This window comes from Schistocerca cancellata, chromosome 1, assembly GCF_023864275.1.
Source record: "Schistocerca cancellata isolate TAMUIC-IGC-003103 chromosome 1, iqSchCanc2.1, whole genome shotgun sequence".
NCBI classification, from domain to species: domain Eukaryota; kingdom Metazoa; phylum Arthropoda; class Insecta; order Orthoptera; family Acrididae; genus Schistocerca; species Schistocerca cancellata.
The window spans coordinates 220,516,189-220,532,956 of record NC_064626.1 but is presented as its reverse complement, the minus strand read 5'-3'; positions in this window follow the sequence as shown (position 1 = coordinate 220,532,956).

The following is a 16,768-nucleotide window of genomic DNA, read 5'->3' as shown; positions in this document are numbered from 1 at the left end:
CAGGTTCGGTCTTGTGTCAAACACACCACAACCTCTGCGTCGTGCCCCGGCCTGCTCAACCCTTGATTCCCCAGCGCCGCGCGGCTCTCCGGCTGTCCCTCTCTAGCGCCACACGCCCGTCACGGCCAACAGCCACGTCAAACGGCCGAGCCCAAAGATCACACCATGCCGACCCCATCGATCAACCGATACGAGCCGGCACGGCTCACTGCACACATTGTACTAAAGAAGCGATTACTTACAGCTTTTAAATAAAGGGTCATTATAATAAAACTCGTCGCGCCTGGTGGTCTAGCGGCAGCAAGTACGGTAGCTCAGTATGTTCGTTAAGACAGCCCTCTGTAATAAAAAAAATAAAAATAAAAAAACACAAATAAATGAAAAAAACTTTGTGAAACATTCAACGATCAACTAGAACAGGTGTCATATAACGTCCACCCCGCCCACATACGTAAGACGCCAACTGGCGTCCAACTGAAAGACATGCACCACACCATTCAGGCACACGAAATTTTTATTGTAATTAACTTTTCACGCTTTGAGAAAGCCCCTCATGAGAAACGAGTGATCGTAGGACAATGAAATTCTTGGAAACATTTTTAACGACACGCAAAAGAGAAATATCGAATAAACCATTGAAAGAAACGCATTTGGATTTCCACATGAGAGGGTAACATTTGATAATTGCGTACCATATTCACGTTGTAGATTACAAACGTTGCTCAATGTGACGACCACCTGCACCCATCAGAGCCTGGAACGGCTCTAGGGACACCATTTCGAAATTGTTCGTAGCACTTTTCGAATGGTGGACCACGCAATGTTCAGTTGTCGTGACACATCTCGCTTGCAGATGGCACGTAACGTACAGCATTCTCACAGATGGCGATAATAACTTCGATAATAACTTCAACAAATTGTGGCGCAATTGGCCAACGGTCTGTCCCAGGACTAATTCCAACATCGCCTGGTAATTAGAACTTCCGAATCATGTTCTCCAACCCAGGTGCGGAAAGAGGACCCTTCCGTATTCCTTTAATACGTCAATAGCTGCTAAGGCCAGCAGCACTATTGCTGTTGTTTTGATAAAACAGCTTTACGAGTAGAGCCCTGCTCACCTTGTCCAGACCCGTGTTGACTGTCTGCAACTTCTGCAACTGTAATGCAGACTGATGCTTGTGTTTCAACAAAAAATGGTTCAAATGGCTCTGAGCACTATGGGACTTAACATCTGAGGTCATCAGTCCCCTAGAACTTAGAACTACTTAAGTTCTAAGTTCTAAGTGGTCAATCTAGGCAACCCTCCCCTACCTATAGATTGGTGCACGATTTTGCGACTCGATATGGGTTCGCAGTGCCACATGCCGTATGTGGAGGATGCGCGGTGTGGGAACAGAACCGTCGGTCTGCATCTCTGCCCAGCATACTTACAAGCGATTAATACTGCCTCTTAATGAATGATTAAATATCGCTACGCCATAAAGAGATGCTCAAGAGACGAAATTTTACTACCACTACTTTCTACTTCTTGCGCCAGAACGAATATTGCTGTCACGTTATAAAAGACCGCTCGCGTTACGAAGGAACTGTATGTCAATTTAATAGAGCGCGGCTGTTTTTGTACCTTATACCATAAATTATCAGCTCATTGTACGTTGACGAGCAGTTTACTGCAGAATTGTTCTTGTGCTTTTTCGGACAATGTCGTGTATCAGAGATAAAAAGTAAGAAAAAAATTTCGCAGAAAAGTTGTTGTTTCAAAAGCACATTCTTTTAGTGGAGGTCATCTTAAAAATAGGAACCAGTTGAGTCACAATCGCCTACTTTCCTTTGCTTGGAACATTTACGGATCTCGTTTTCCGTGAGGCAGCACAATAACTCTGTCACCTTTGATTTGTTGAAACCTCTCAAAGAGGAAGGACACGGTTCAAGATCGAGAATTTGTCGTGCATTAACACGGAATGACAAATGGGTCCTTAGAAATACCAGCAAGCTCGTTTCTTTTGAGCAGAATCGGCGAATAGCTTGGTCAATTAATGAATTACTCCTAAAACCACCTTCCAGATCTGTCGATAAGTGAATGCTGGCTCATGCTATAGTACTTTCTGCAACGACTGAGGCGTCGTGAACATGGAATTATAATCTTAATTTTTTTTTCACTTTGTGCAGCTATTATTTTGGCTCCAACAGACTCCATAGCCACCAGAAATTTTTAACGATAATATTTTACCTCAATGGCTACCTTTGGATGAAGTAAAATTTCCCTTTACTTTGTTTCCAGTACTGTACAGTTACGGCTCTTAAGTCATTTTGAAATGTATGCGCAAACACAGCCGATCATAATGGCCCTACGTGGATCAGAGTCCTTGAACTTATCACACCAAAGATGTAATAGTGTAACCTAACGTCCTACAGTAACTACTTTGCTAGATAAACCTGTCATGGTTGGTTCAAATGGCTCAGAGCACTATGGGACTTAACTTCTGAGGTCATCAGTCTCCTAGAACTTAGAACTAATTAAACCAAACTAACCTAAGGACATCACACACATCCATTTCCGAGGCAGGATTAGAACCTGCGACCGTAGCGGTCGGGCGGTTCCAGACTGTAGCGCCTAGAACCGCTCGGCCACCCCGGCCGGCTAAGCCTGTCATGCCTTTTACTGTGAAGTCCAGTGTGACCTGTCTTCTATCATTACATTATTACATGCGTGATTTGATGAGTTTTTGAACACTGATTCGCATAAGGCCTTTTTGATGGTTTTTACTCTGACACGTTTTTTGGAAATGGCATCACAACCGAAAATGCAAAACGCTGGAAGCAAAGTAAAGAGAAGTTTTTCTTCACCAAGTGTCAGCCAGTATGCTAAAAACTTTTAATAAGGGACAACAAAAAGCTACTTGAATGATAAATGTAGCTTTTTGTTGTCCCTTATTAAAAGTTTTTATTTATTCTACACATATGAAGATCGTGAGATAGGTGCACTAGATGTTTCTTCATATGCAGGCAAATCGTCCTTAGTTTCACATTTCACTACAGGTATCATTCGCATATTCTGCTATGTAAAAATTTCGCATCCGGATGCAAGTGTTCTAATGCTTGCAGTGACAGCAGTAATTTTAAGAATTTTCTGCATGTGCTGTTATCACTGGTTAGAGGATATCTGCAGACAGCTGCAGAGGTCTGACATTACCTGGCTCTTTGCCTAGAAGCTCTGGCAACGAATAAAAGCTGCTGCTACTTCCAACGTCCAGTATCTTCTTACGGCAACGATAATTCCACCGCTCATGCTGCGCAATGTAGCCTTTATCAATGAATTAATAATTAAATTTGCCTTTATCTATAACTATAATTAGGATTATCTGGTAGGATCCTAGAGTAACAGTACTCAAGAAAAGGCAGGAGCTTACCACAGGTGACCTCGTCCTGAACGACTGAATTGTTCCAATGACCTGATCGAGCGGACCGGGGCAGTGGCAGTTCCTCTTCGAGCGCCGAGCGGGAAGTTTCTTGTTTATTTCACTTGCCGCAGCGTCGCTTGTGTGCAGTTTTCCTCGTTAGTGTTGTTCTGTCTGCCGAGTCTTGGCGCCTCCGCTCCGCCTTACCGTCTGTTTGTGTTCGTCTACTTGCAGCGGCGTCGGCCGCTTCGCTATGGCTACCATGGTTTCCACGTGTATTCCACGAAAAGGTACTGCGAGCTTTTCTTTCGATAAAACAACGCGACGCGTGCAGCCCGGGCCTCTAGAAATCCACGGTTGGCTTGTCGATACAATTGATGTGAACTCTGATCAGGTCCAAACCGCTTAATTTGACGCACACGAGTACCTGTTCTACGTGAAATTTATGGATCCCCTTCACGTTGAAAGATTACTGTCGCGACATGGTTCTCAAGTTCCGTTCAAGCATCGCGAGAGTTCCGTTAGTATGGTGTACCTCGCAGATGCTGAAACTGACTATAACAATGTTCGAGTGTTCCACCTCCCGCCGGAGGTTGATGACAACTTTCTAAAAGTTTCTGATGGTAACGTGAAAAACGTCCGTCGTGAACGTTGGTCTACTCAACGCAGATTACAGTGTTATAGTGGAATTCGTTCCTTGGAAATGCATGTCAAATGCAATTTCTATCACACTTACAAGTGTGTGGTTACCGCGTTCCTGTCATGTATACTTGTCAAGAGGGAACCAGCTTGCTATGTAATGAAAGTGGACACGTTCGGTGTAATTGCTCGCGGAGGGTTTTTGTATTAACGCCGTCATTAATGCAGCGTCAGAAATTGGCGGTTGCTGATCTCGTTCCTTCCACTACCGACGTCGGGCCAACTTCTGCTTCGGATCATAATGAACAAAAAGTCAGTTCTGATAATCGTGTAAATGAATTTCCACCTTTAGCTCCGCCATAGGTTCAGAATCCGCTTGCCCCAGGGCAGAACCTGTAACAGTGACAAACAAGCCACGTCGCACTCAAGATGGTGAGAGGGTTTGACTGCGCCTTCTGCCCCAACCTCCTCCGCATCGATTGTGGCCCCTGCTCCTCTCGATGCTACGATACCTCCCGTCCGTGATACGGTGAATGGCAAAAAAGTTATCTCCAGCATCCCTCCTGCTCGTGAAGTGGCTCCTGAGCTGCCTCCCCTCCCCCCTCCCCTCCCCCCCCTTCGTGTTTGTGTTCTCTATTACAGTCGGAGACGATGCGATGTCCTCCTGCTCCTTCGTCTTCAGCCACCGACGGTTTCTTGAATTTGCAGCCTACAGCAACTGCCGAGGTATCACCTATTGCATTAGTTCCACAGAATGCTTACGCCTTAGGGACTGGACCAGCACCACATGACCCTTGTTCCGAGAGGCAGGAAGCTGTGCCTATGAGCCCTCCCACACCTCCATCTGCAAAGGTCGCCATACCGTGTAGCCGACAGAAACAGCGTTTACAATATGACCGTGCGGTGGCACATAAGAAATCTAAGAAAAAGGTTGCGATAACGGGGGTTCTGGTCCCTCGATGGTTCAAATGGTTCAAATGGCTCTGAGCACTATGGGACTTAACATCTATGGTCATCAGTCCACTAGTACTTAGAACTACTTAAACCTAACTAACCTAAGCACATCACACAACACCCAGTCATCACGAGGCAGAGAAAATCCCTGACCCCGCCGGGAATCGAACCCGGGAACCCGGTCGTGGGAAGCGGGAACGCTACCGCACGACCACGAGCTGCGGACTCCCTCGATGGTGATTCATCTGTGGACTCCGCAATGGACCTTGACGTTCAGCTGTCTAATTCTGCTCGGTACATTCCGTACATCCTCGTATATCTGTGATCAATGACCCAAGCATATACTTTCTTTCCTTTAAATATTAATCGTGTGGAATCAGAATTGCGATTGGCTTCGCTGCGTCAGTTCATTCATGATTGGCTTTGCTGCGTCAGTTCATTTATGATTCATGTGTGGGTATTTCTCCATACCTGATTCCGTTTGATCTTTAATGTAGTATCCGAATATTCTATGAGGACCGCCTTATTCTTTCTCGAAAGCATTCCTACCGCTGAGGTGGAAATGTTGGAATCTGGCAGGGGCATAGGTTGTCAGCTTTTTAATCTTACGTTGGCTCTTTTATATGCCCCTTCTGGCACTGGTCGCACAGTGGATCTTTCGCGTTTTGATAAAGAGGAAATTGTTTATCTGTTGCGTAAGAGTCCTCCGGGTATTCTGTAGGGGGGGGGGGGTGATTTAAACTGTGTGTTGTGTCCTGCAGCTCAATCTCCAACTTTTAATTTATCTCGTGAATTACAGGAATTGGTCCGCTCGTTAGTCCGGAAAGACGTCTGGATATGTAAATACCCGACGTTAGTTAAGTTTACCCACTTCACTGCGACTTCTAGTATCAGGTTAGATAAATTTTACTTATCAGACTGCCTGCACGATAGTATTCTTAATGTTGAAGTCATCCCAGCTTCCTTTTCGGATCACTGTACAGCTCTCAATCTTGATCGGCAGCCGGTCAAATTGTTTTGCACTCCGTGGGTGTTAAACGTCGCTCACCTAGCTAACCTCCCTCTCGTTGACGTGATGCGAGCCCTGTGGGAGCGTACTCTACGGTCCTTGACAGCTGGGCACAGCTGGCAAAACCGAGGATCAGACAAACTTTGATACTTCCGTGCTGCCAAAGCGCGAGACTTTCGAAAAACTAACAAATATTACTATTCCACCCCGTGTGGAATTTACGCTTCTGCGGATCACGCCCCTCTGCGAATTGCCGATGTTAGGCGTGTAAAGACAAAATTTTTGACCTTGAAGAGAATACAAATGGGAGGCTTGAAATTGCGATCCAAGGCACGTTCATTGGTGACGGAAGAACTGACTTCCTTATATCATTTGCTTCGGCATCATACCCGACGCCGACGCGTGGACATATCGTAATGGCCAAAGCTGATAACAGTGCGTGTCTTACAATTCTATAGACACGTCTTCGACATCGACGAGTCCAGTGAAACGTTTTACGATCCACTAGTCAGCATCTTGGATACGATAATTACAACTGAACATAATGAAACGCTCTTAGCTGCCTTTCAGCCTGAGGAAGTTTACAAATTAATTGTGGGATCGCCTTCTCAAAAGTCCCCTGGTCTGGATGGACTTCCCAAAGAATTTTACGTGTGCTTTTGGCCGTTGTTGGGTGCTACCTTTACGTCCCTTTTGAATGTGTTACAGGGTAGAGTAGTGCAAACCTCGTTCAAAGAGGGGAAAAATTGTTTTAATCCCGAAACGCCCTGGACCGGCTGCCCCTGATAGCTTTCACCCAATTGCTTTGTTAAATTTTGACTATAAGACTGTGGCGACAGCAGTTAATAGTAGGATGGAGAGGATTGTTGCATAACATCAAAGCTGTGTACCTGGTTGTACCATTCTTACCCCTGTAGTCGAGTGTCCTGACGTGGTTTCGGTTGCTGCTGTAACGTTCGTTCCTTGTGCCCTTGCTTTTCTAGACTTCGATAAGGCATTTGATGGCGTTAATCACGACTTTCTGCTTCGGATTCTGGAGGCAGTTGGTTTTACTGTTGACGCAAGGCGAGTGCTTTCAAATCTGTTTACGGGCGTTTCACCTTCGGTGGTTGTTAGTGGCCAAGTTACGTCTCCAATAAATATCAGTCGCGGAGTGCCTCAAGAAAGCCCGCTGTCAATGACTTTGTTTGTGTTGTCTCTGGTGCCCCTATTTCGGATGCTACCATCCCAGCTGAAAAGTTGGACGTTTTCCAGAGGGACTATAGCTGTTCGTTCGTACGCAGATGACGTGATGTTTCTACTCCGCAAACCTGCAGAGATACCTCGACTGAAGGCTGCAATCGATGATTATTGTCGGAGCTCAGGTGCACTAAATAATAAAGGTAAATGCAGGCTTCTTACTTTGCGAGGTTTTGATGACGCGGTTGTTCCACGGGTTACTGCAGTAGATCGGCGTACATCTGTCGGTTTCATCACTGACCGGGGTCCACTTAAAATGGTGACGCTCAACTGGAAGCCTCTTACGGAAAAAAATCAGGGAGCGATACTAGAACATGAAACGCGTTCTCTTACTCTGCTCCAGAAAGTCCATATACCGGATACATATGTCTTATGCAAAGCTCATTACGTGGCCCAAGTTTATCCGCTTCCCTCGATGATGCCAAAGAAACTACAACAATTGTCAGGTCGTTTCTTATCGAAAAGGTATATGTTTCGCTTACGGTATGAGGTGGTCACTTTCCTTTGGGGTGGGGGGGGGGGTGGTTGGGCCTGGCTAATATACGAAAGAAGACGCAGATGCTATACGTGCGACGTACTGTTTTGACGATGACTCAAGAAACTCACACATTCACGTCTCGTTTATTTCTCTGTGTCCGTCCTGCTAATCTTGTAACCGCTATTGATATTGTTGGCATAAATTATAAGTGAAAACACATTCGGTAAGCTATTTAGGGGCTGACGTTTTACGGAGACCCGTCCTCACCATGAAATTCCTAAAGACTCGTTGGAAAGCAGTTCCTTGCCCGAATCTCGTTGAAAGAGAATTGCCGCAAATAACCTGGACGACACTTTGGTTCAGTATCAGTCTTCCGATTTTGCCGATGCGCGTGGCGTCCTCGTGGTACAAGGTAGTAAATACGAGGGCTGTCCAGAAAGTAAGTTACGACTGATCGCGAAATGAAAATCACAGTGGAAATCAGAAATGTTTCATTTGTAACAGTTAGCTACACCTTTCAGCTACTTCTCTACGTAGTCGCCGTTCTGACTCAGACATTCGTCGTGGCGTTGTACCAACTTTCCAATACCCTCATCATACACTCCTGGAAATTGAAATAAGAACACCGTGAATTCATTGTCCCAGGAAGGGGAAACTTTATTGACACATTCCTGGGGTCAGATACATCACATGATCACACTGACAGAACCACAGGCACATAGACACAGGCAACAGAGCATGCACAATGTCGGCACTAGTACAGTGTATATCCACCTTTCGCAGCAATGCAGGCTGCTGTTCTCCCATGGAGACGATCGTAGAGATGCTGGATGTAGTCCTGTGGAACGGCTTGCCATGCCATTTCCACCTGGCGCCTCAGTTGGACCAGCGTTCGTGCTGGACGTGCAGACCGCGTGAGACGACGCTTCATCCAGTCCCAAACATGCTCAATGGGGGACAGATCCGGAGATCTTGCTGGCCAGGGTAGTTGACTTACACCTTCTAGAGCACGTTGGGTGGCACGGGATACATGCGGACGTGCATTGTCCTGTTGGAACAGCAAGTTCCCTTGCCGGTCTAGGAATGGTAGAACGATGGGTTCGATGACGGTTTGGATGTACCGTGCACTATTCAGTGTCCCCTCGACGATCACCAGTGGTGTACGGCCAGTGTAGGAGATCGCTCCCCACACCATGACGCCGGTAGTTAGCCCTGTGTGCCTCGGTCGTATGCAGTCCTGATTGTGGCGCTCACCTGCACGGCGCCAAACACGCATACGACCATCATTGGCACCAAGGCAGAAGCGACTCTCATCGCTGAAGACGACACGTCTCCATTCGTCCCTCTATTCACGCCTATCGCAACACCACTGGAGGCGGGCTGCACGATGTTGGGGCGTGAGCGGAAGACGGCCTAACGGTGTGCGGGACCGTAGCCCAGCTTCATGGAGACGGTTGCGAATGGTCCTCGCCGATACCCCAGGAGCAACAGTGTCCCTAATTTGCTGGGAAGTGGCGGTGCGGTCCCCTACGGCACTGCGTAGGATCCTACGGTCTTGGCGTGCATCCGTGCGTCGCTGCGGTCCGGTCCCAGGTCGACGGGCACGTGCACCTTCCGCCGACCACTGGCGACAACATCGATGTACTGTGGAGACCTCACGCCCCACGTACGTGGGGCGGTACGTCCACCCGGCCTCCCGCATGCCCACTATACGCCCTCGCTCAAAGTCCGTCAACTGCACATACGGTTCACGTCCACGCTGTCGCGGCATGCTACCAGTGTTAAAGACTGCGATGGAGCTCCGTATGCCACGGCAAACTGGCTGACACTGACGGCGGCGGTGCACAAATGCTGCGCAGCTAGCGCCATTCGACGGCCAACACCGCGGTGCCTGGTGTGTCCGCTGTGCCGTGCGTGTGATCATTGCTTGTACAGCCCTCTCGCAGTATCCGGAGCAAGTATGGTGGGTCTGACACACCGGTGTCAATGTGTTCTGTTTTCCATTTCCAGGAGTGTATGTTTCCATCTGATTTGCTCCGGCTTGTTCTCTCTTAGTTTCCCTGTTCGTTTTGTTTTGTGTTTTGACTCGGTATAGCTCCAGTTCTATTGTAAAATGTGTATAGATGAAGTATATACACATGAGCGTATACAATCGTTGTAATCAAATTCGAATTTTCTTAGTTTGCTATTTAGAATATAATCTAATTTCTTTGTCCTTCTGCTTTTCGATTCCATATAAAAACTAAAATAATAAATATAAGAAATAGAAAATAAAATTAAGAAAATACAAATTGTTGATACATATCACGAGAGCTCTGTGGTGGTTTGTCGGCTACGTTCTCGGCTTTTTTTTCTTTCTCTTTTTGTTTGTTATTCTGTTATCAAAATTAATGTTTTCTCCTATTTGCAGCTTATATTACATGATTATTTCACTATGGTCTACTGAAGTTTCATGATAGTACCACGTCACTCTGATGTTAAAAAAAAGTGGTTAGCATACTGGACTCGCATTCGGGACTGGCCATCCTGATTTTGGTTTTCCGTGATTTCCCTAAATCGCTTCAGGCAAATGCCGGGATTGTTCCTTTGAAAGGACACGGCCGATTTCCTTCCCCATCGTTCCGTAATCCGAGACTGTGCTCCGTCCCTAATGACCTCGCTGTAGACGGGACGCTAAACACTAATCTCTTCCTCCTCCTCATTCTTCTTCTTCAAACCACTTCTCTTTTTACCAAATTTCTGTAGTTCTCCCACCTCAGTGTTCCACAGACAATAAATTGTAAATGTAACATCATTCTGACATTTTCTAACAGCTTAAGTCAATGTTTCAGGTAAATAATCTAAGATGTTTTCGCAAGCTTACTTGCGTAACTACACAGTTGTTTGTACCGAGTCAGCTGCCAGCTCCTATTCCAAGCGCTGTTTACCTGCTATTCTTCCCAAATTTCACAATTTTCCTGCTTTATACTTAATAGGCTCAATCTAGATATAGGGGGGGTCAGTGAAGTGAAATGAAAAGAAGACAATGATTTCCGATGAGTATAGGATAATATGAACAGCAGCAGAAAACGGTACAATGCGAGTAGGATTCGTTATGAATAGGGAGGAAGAGCAGAGAGTGAGTTATTGTGAACAGTTCAGTGATAAGATTGTTCTCATCAGGATCGACAGTAAACCAACATCGACAACAATAGTTCAGATATACATGACGACGTCGCGAGCAGAAGATGAAGAAATAGAGAAAGTATATGAGGATATTGAAAGGCTAATTCAGTACGTAAAGGGAGCTGAAAATCTAATAGTCATGCGGGCCTGGAATGCAGTTGTGGGGGAAACAGCGGAAGAAAGGATTGCGGGAATTTATTGGGTTGATACTAGGAATGAGGGAGGAGAAATACTAATTGAGTTCTGCAATAAATTTCAGCTAGTAATACGGACTACCTTGTTCAAGAATCACAAGAGGAGGAGGTTACTTGGAAAAGGGCTGGGAGATACGGAAAGATTTCAGTTAGATTATATCATGGTGAGACAGAGATTCCGAAATCAGATACTGGATTGTAAGGTGCATCCTGGAGTAGATACAAAGTCAGGTCACAATTTAGTAGTGATGAAGAGTAGGCTGAAGTTTAAGAGACTAGTCAGGAAGAATCAATGCGCAAACAAGTGGGATACGAACGTACTAAGGAATGAAGAGAGACGCTTGAAGTTCTCTCCGGCAATAGAAACTGCGATAAGCGTCAGCTCCGTAAGCAGTTCGATTGAAGAGGAAATGACATCTCTAAAGAGGGCAGAAAGAAAAACATAGGACCACAGAAGGTAATTGCGAAGAAGCCAAAGTTAACACAAGAAACACTTCAGTAGAGCGACGAAATTCAGGAACACAGAAATACAAGTCACTTAGGAATGAAATAAATAGGAAGCACAGGGAAGCTAAGATGAAATGGCTGCGCCAAAAATGTGAAGAAATCAAAAAAGAAATGGCTGTCGGAAGAACTGACTCAGCATATAGAAAAGTCAAAAAAGCCTTTCTTCTTCTTAGCGTGCCTGTCCTATTCGGACATTGGCGGTCATCGTCGATATTCTGTCTTTATCAGTTGCAATGCGAAACAGGTCTTCAGAGTTAATATTAAACCAAGATCTAAGGTTGTCGATCCAGGAAATTCTTCTTCGTCCCGGAGGTCTCTTTCCCTCAATTTTTCCTTGCAGGATACGTTGAAGCAGCTCGTATCTTTTTTGATTTCTCATGAAGTGGCCAAGGTATTGTCGTTTGCGACACTTGATGATGTTAATCTGCTCTGGGCTTTTGTTAACTCGACGTAGAACCTCGACGTTTGTTACTTTTTGAGTCCATGATATTCTCAACATTCTTCTGTATAGCCAGAGTTCAAAGGCTTGGAGTCTGGCAGTGGTTGCCTTTGTAAGGGTCCATGTTTCCACACCATACAAGAGAACCGAGAACACATAGCACTTGAGGAGCCGCATTTCTGTGTTCATGATAAGATCCTGACTCTTGAAGGCTGAGCCCATCGAGTTGGGCCGGCCGGGGTGGCCGAGAGGTTCTAGGCGCTTCAGTCGGGAACCGCGGTGCTGCTACGGTCGCAGGTTCGAATCCTGCCTCGGGTATGGATGTGTGTAATGTCCTTAGGTTAGTTAGGTTTAAGTAGTTCTAAGTTCTGGGGGACTGATGACCTCAGAAGTTAAGTCCCATAGTGCTCATAGCCATTTGAACCATCGAGTTGAAAACACTCCTCGCCTTTCCGATGTGACACTTTATCTTCTGCGAGTTGTCCCACGCTTCGTTAATGATGGTGCCCAGATACGGGTACCGTGAAACTCGCTCAATGCTTGTGCCATTGATGTACAAATTCACACCTCGAATGTTCTTCCTGCTGATGATCATAAATTTTGTTTTGTTTGTGTTGATGTCCAAGCCGTATTTCTTGCTCGTTTCAGAAATTTTGTTTATCAGCTTCTGCAAGCCCTTCCATTGTATCCGCAAACACCACGGTGTCATGTGCATAACGAAAATTGTTGAGTGTGATCCCATTCACTGAGATTCCTTCTCCTACGTCAAGTAAGGCTACTTTGAATATGTGTTCTGAATACAGGTTAAAGAGTATCGGCGATATTATGCAGACCTGCCTGGCGCCACGTCGTATTCTCACTTGTTTTGATTGGTCTTGATCTATTCTCATGACTGCAGATTGGTTCCAGTATAAATTGGAGGCAATCTGCAGTCATAAGAACAGATCAAGACCAAACAGCCTTTGGCGAAATTAAAAGCAAGGGTAGCCGTTAAATGCAGGGGAGGGAGCGGGTAAGTGGAAAGAGTACACTGAAGGCCTGTGTCAAAGCGAAGACTTGTCTGATGACGTGATAGAAGAAGAAATAGGGGTCGGTATAGAAGAGATAGGGGATCAAGTATTTGGATCAGAATTTAAAAGAGCTTTGGAAGATTTTAGATCGAGTTAGGCAGTAGGGAGGAATAACATTTCATCAGAATTTCTAAAATCATTGGGGGGTGGGGGGGGGGGGGGGGGCGGCGGGGAAGTACCAACAGAACGACTATTCACGTTGATGTGTAGAATGTATGAGTCTGGCGGTACACAATCTGACTTTCGGAAAAACGTCACCCATACAATTCCGAAGATTGAAGTACACTGCAAACATCGCAACACAACAGGACAGGACAGTGTGGAGTGAGCATTCATTTGTCACCCTGGAAAAGCACACACACTAGTTCAGATAACTACACAACACTCTTCTGGGTAATATTGCATGTAAATGAAAACACACAGACACACATACAACCTGACATATTTATCAATATTTTACTAATCCCTTGCTTACTTAACCGCAGCCATGGTATTACATGCTCACTACGTGGAACTAGACGTCCGTTATTAGAATTTTTGAATGTCAACTTATTCTTCCGTCGGTTCTTGGGAGAACAACATTATAATAAATGAAAAGCACTATATTGTTTATGTTCTACAATATACATTTTTTAAGTTAACCGGGTTTGTCTTACAAAGTTAGCCGAAAACCGGTTAACTCAATAAATTATCCTGTAGAACATAAGCAGAATAGGTTTATTAAACTTAATGGGCGGTAGTGTATATATCTAATGCGAACAAACTGTCAGACTTGACCACAGTTTTCTCCCATTTGATTGGCCGTTTCGAAAGCCGCTAAAATGAGGGTCACGAGGTTTTGAATAGCGTAAATTCTTTACGCGGACCCGCAGGAAGTAGGCCAGCGGTGCCCAATCTGGTTATCTTGGTGGCCAGCCAACTGTCTTCCCCTGCCTATACACTTGTCAGCAAGTGCTACACCCAGATTCGTTCGAGCAATGTTACTGAAGCGGACTGTCGTAAGAATGTGTCGGCTTGCCATTAATAAAGCGTACTCAGATTGCAACAACTGGCCATAGAATTTCACTCTCTTTTGCAACTTAGGCACTTAGGCCCGAGGACTAAAAGCTAGTAGTGTTTTCATATCATTCTCCTATCTACAGCAAACACGTTTTCGGCTACTTTATCCTCCTCCGAAGTTTGTAAAGAAGTTTTTATTCATCCGAGAGACTTAGCGCGGGTGTTGAGATACTGGATTCTGTCCAGAAGGAATAAGGTTCACATTCGCGCATGAGCAATCCTGATATAGCTATGTCGCGGTTTTATTAAGGGGCTCCGGAACGCCCTGTACTTGCAATGTTAAAATAACGCTTATAAATTACATCTTTCCTCACAAAGTATTTGAGGTAGGAAGTTGAACTTTTTAAAGATTATTTATTGGAATATGGGCTACAACTTGACACAGGGATTTTACAAAATTTTAGTTCAGTTATTAAAGATGATTTTTTTTCTATTGTAATGAAAATTCACAACTTTTTTTGCAATTTTTTATTTATATATTAAAAAATATACAGTTTTTTGGAAAAAGGCTGTGTTAAATTATGGTCCGCAGCTCGTGGTCATGCGGTAGCGTTCTCGCTTCCCACGCCCGGGTTCCCGGGTTCGATTCCCGGCGGGGTCAGGGATTTTCCCTGCCTCGTGATGACTGGGTGTTGTGTGATGTCCTTAGGTTAGTTAGGTTTAAGTAGTTCTAAGTTCTAGAGGACTGATGACCATAGATGTTAAGTCCCATAGTGCTCAGAGCCATTTGAACCATTTTTTTGTTAAATTATGCAGAAGGTACTGTCTAACATTTACTGAAAGTTTGAAACAAATATGTTTGGAAGATCCTTAGAAAACATGTAATTAGTATGAGAAAATAAAAGTTTTGGGAATCGAGCGACAAAGATTGGATTAACTTTTTAGTGCATTCCAGGTCCATAGGATGGATTATCTTCATCCTCTGCAAACTCCTCCTCCAGCTTCCTCTTGTTCCTCCTCCTGTTTACTCTTGCTTGTATTTCTAGACTCTTTACAGCCCTGTCTGCAGCCCGAAGGCGTTCCTTGTCCAAAGCAAGCATCGCTCGCACCATGTTAGAACCAAAGTTTACAGTAATAACACATACCTTTGGCTTTCCAACATTTCTCCTTTTCTTAAAAGCCTTCAGAGGATTTCTAATAACTTTACTTTTACTCATTATTATACTTCAACAAAACAGAGACTCAGAATTAATTACGAATATTTTCGAGATAACGACAGAGTAAATAAACATGAAACAATCGACAATCACACCAGCGATATATATTGAACCATCATAGGTTAGCCACAACACATACTTTATCTCACATCACTAAAATGCACCTGATGAACACGGACGTTAATAATAACACCATTTGACAGCAATTTAACAGCTCCACAGTGGGTCACGCCCATGTAGAAGACATTTCAAAAAAAATTTAAAAATAGTTGTAGTCTTCGGAATTGAATAAATTATATATCTATTAAAAGGTAATAGTCTGCAGATTCAGAAAACGCAAAAAAGTAAAAATTGAACTTTTCATGATTTTGAGCCTTTCCGAGCCCCTTAAGTGATTTGAAGTGAATTGCAGAATGATTTATGAAACAGAACTCAATCGCTTGCTTCCTTCGCCTGCCTCCAACTGCGCTCGTTGGTTGTCCCACAACGACCTCTACATTGACGAGCCGTTAATCTTAAACCTTCTTTCCATTATTCCTTTAGCTCCTAGCCTATCCATATTTCTATCAGATCTAAATGTTTGCTGCCAACTACGAAGGTGCTTAGCAATCAATTTCTCAGTTTCATTTTCTGATCTGACGTATTTGCCCATTCTTTGTGAAATTAGTTTATTCCAAGCAATCATTAAATCTAAAACAGCCGTATTTTCGCTTCGCTCCCTCTGCCTAATGAAGTAGAATAGCTAGAGGTTGTTTGGTTCCAGGATGTATACGGCGTCAACATGCGATTTGCTTGTCTATCTGCTATTGTAGCTCACAAGGGAACCTCCCCATCGCACCCCCCTCAGATTTAGTTATAAGTTGGCACAGTGGATAGGCCTTGAAAAACTGAACACAGATCAATCGAGAAAACAGGAAGAAGTTGTGTGGAACTATGAAAAAATAAGCAAAATATAGAAACTGAATAGTCCATGGGCAAGATAGGCAACACGAAGGCTAATGTTAGCACAGAAGCGCCGTGGTCCCGCGGTTAGCGTGAGCAGCTGCGGAACGAGAAGTCCTTGGTTCAAATCCCACCTCGAGTGAAAAGTTTACATTCTGTATTTTCGCAAATTTATGATCTGTCAGTTCGAGCATTGACGTCTCTGTTCACTGTCATAAGTTTAGTGTCTGTGTTTTCCGACGGCACCGCAAAGCCGTGCCATTGGTAGACGAAAGGACGTGCCTCTTCAATGGGAACCGAAAACATTTGATCGCAAGGTCATAGGTCAACCGATTCCCCCAGAGGAAAACACGTCTGATATATTCTATACGACACTGGTGACGGCACGTGCGTCACATGACAGGAATATGTTGTCCACCCACCTAACTTGTACACTTGGCGAATGGGTAAAAAGATTCTTCTACTTTGCCCGATTTAGGTTTTCTTGTGAATGGGATAATCACTCCCAAAAAAGTGAT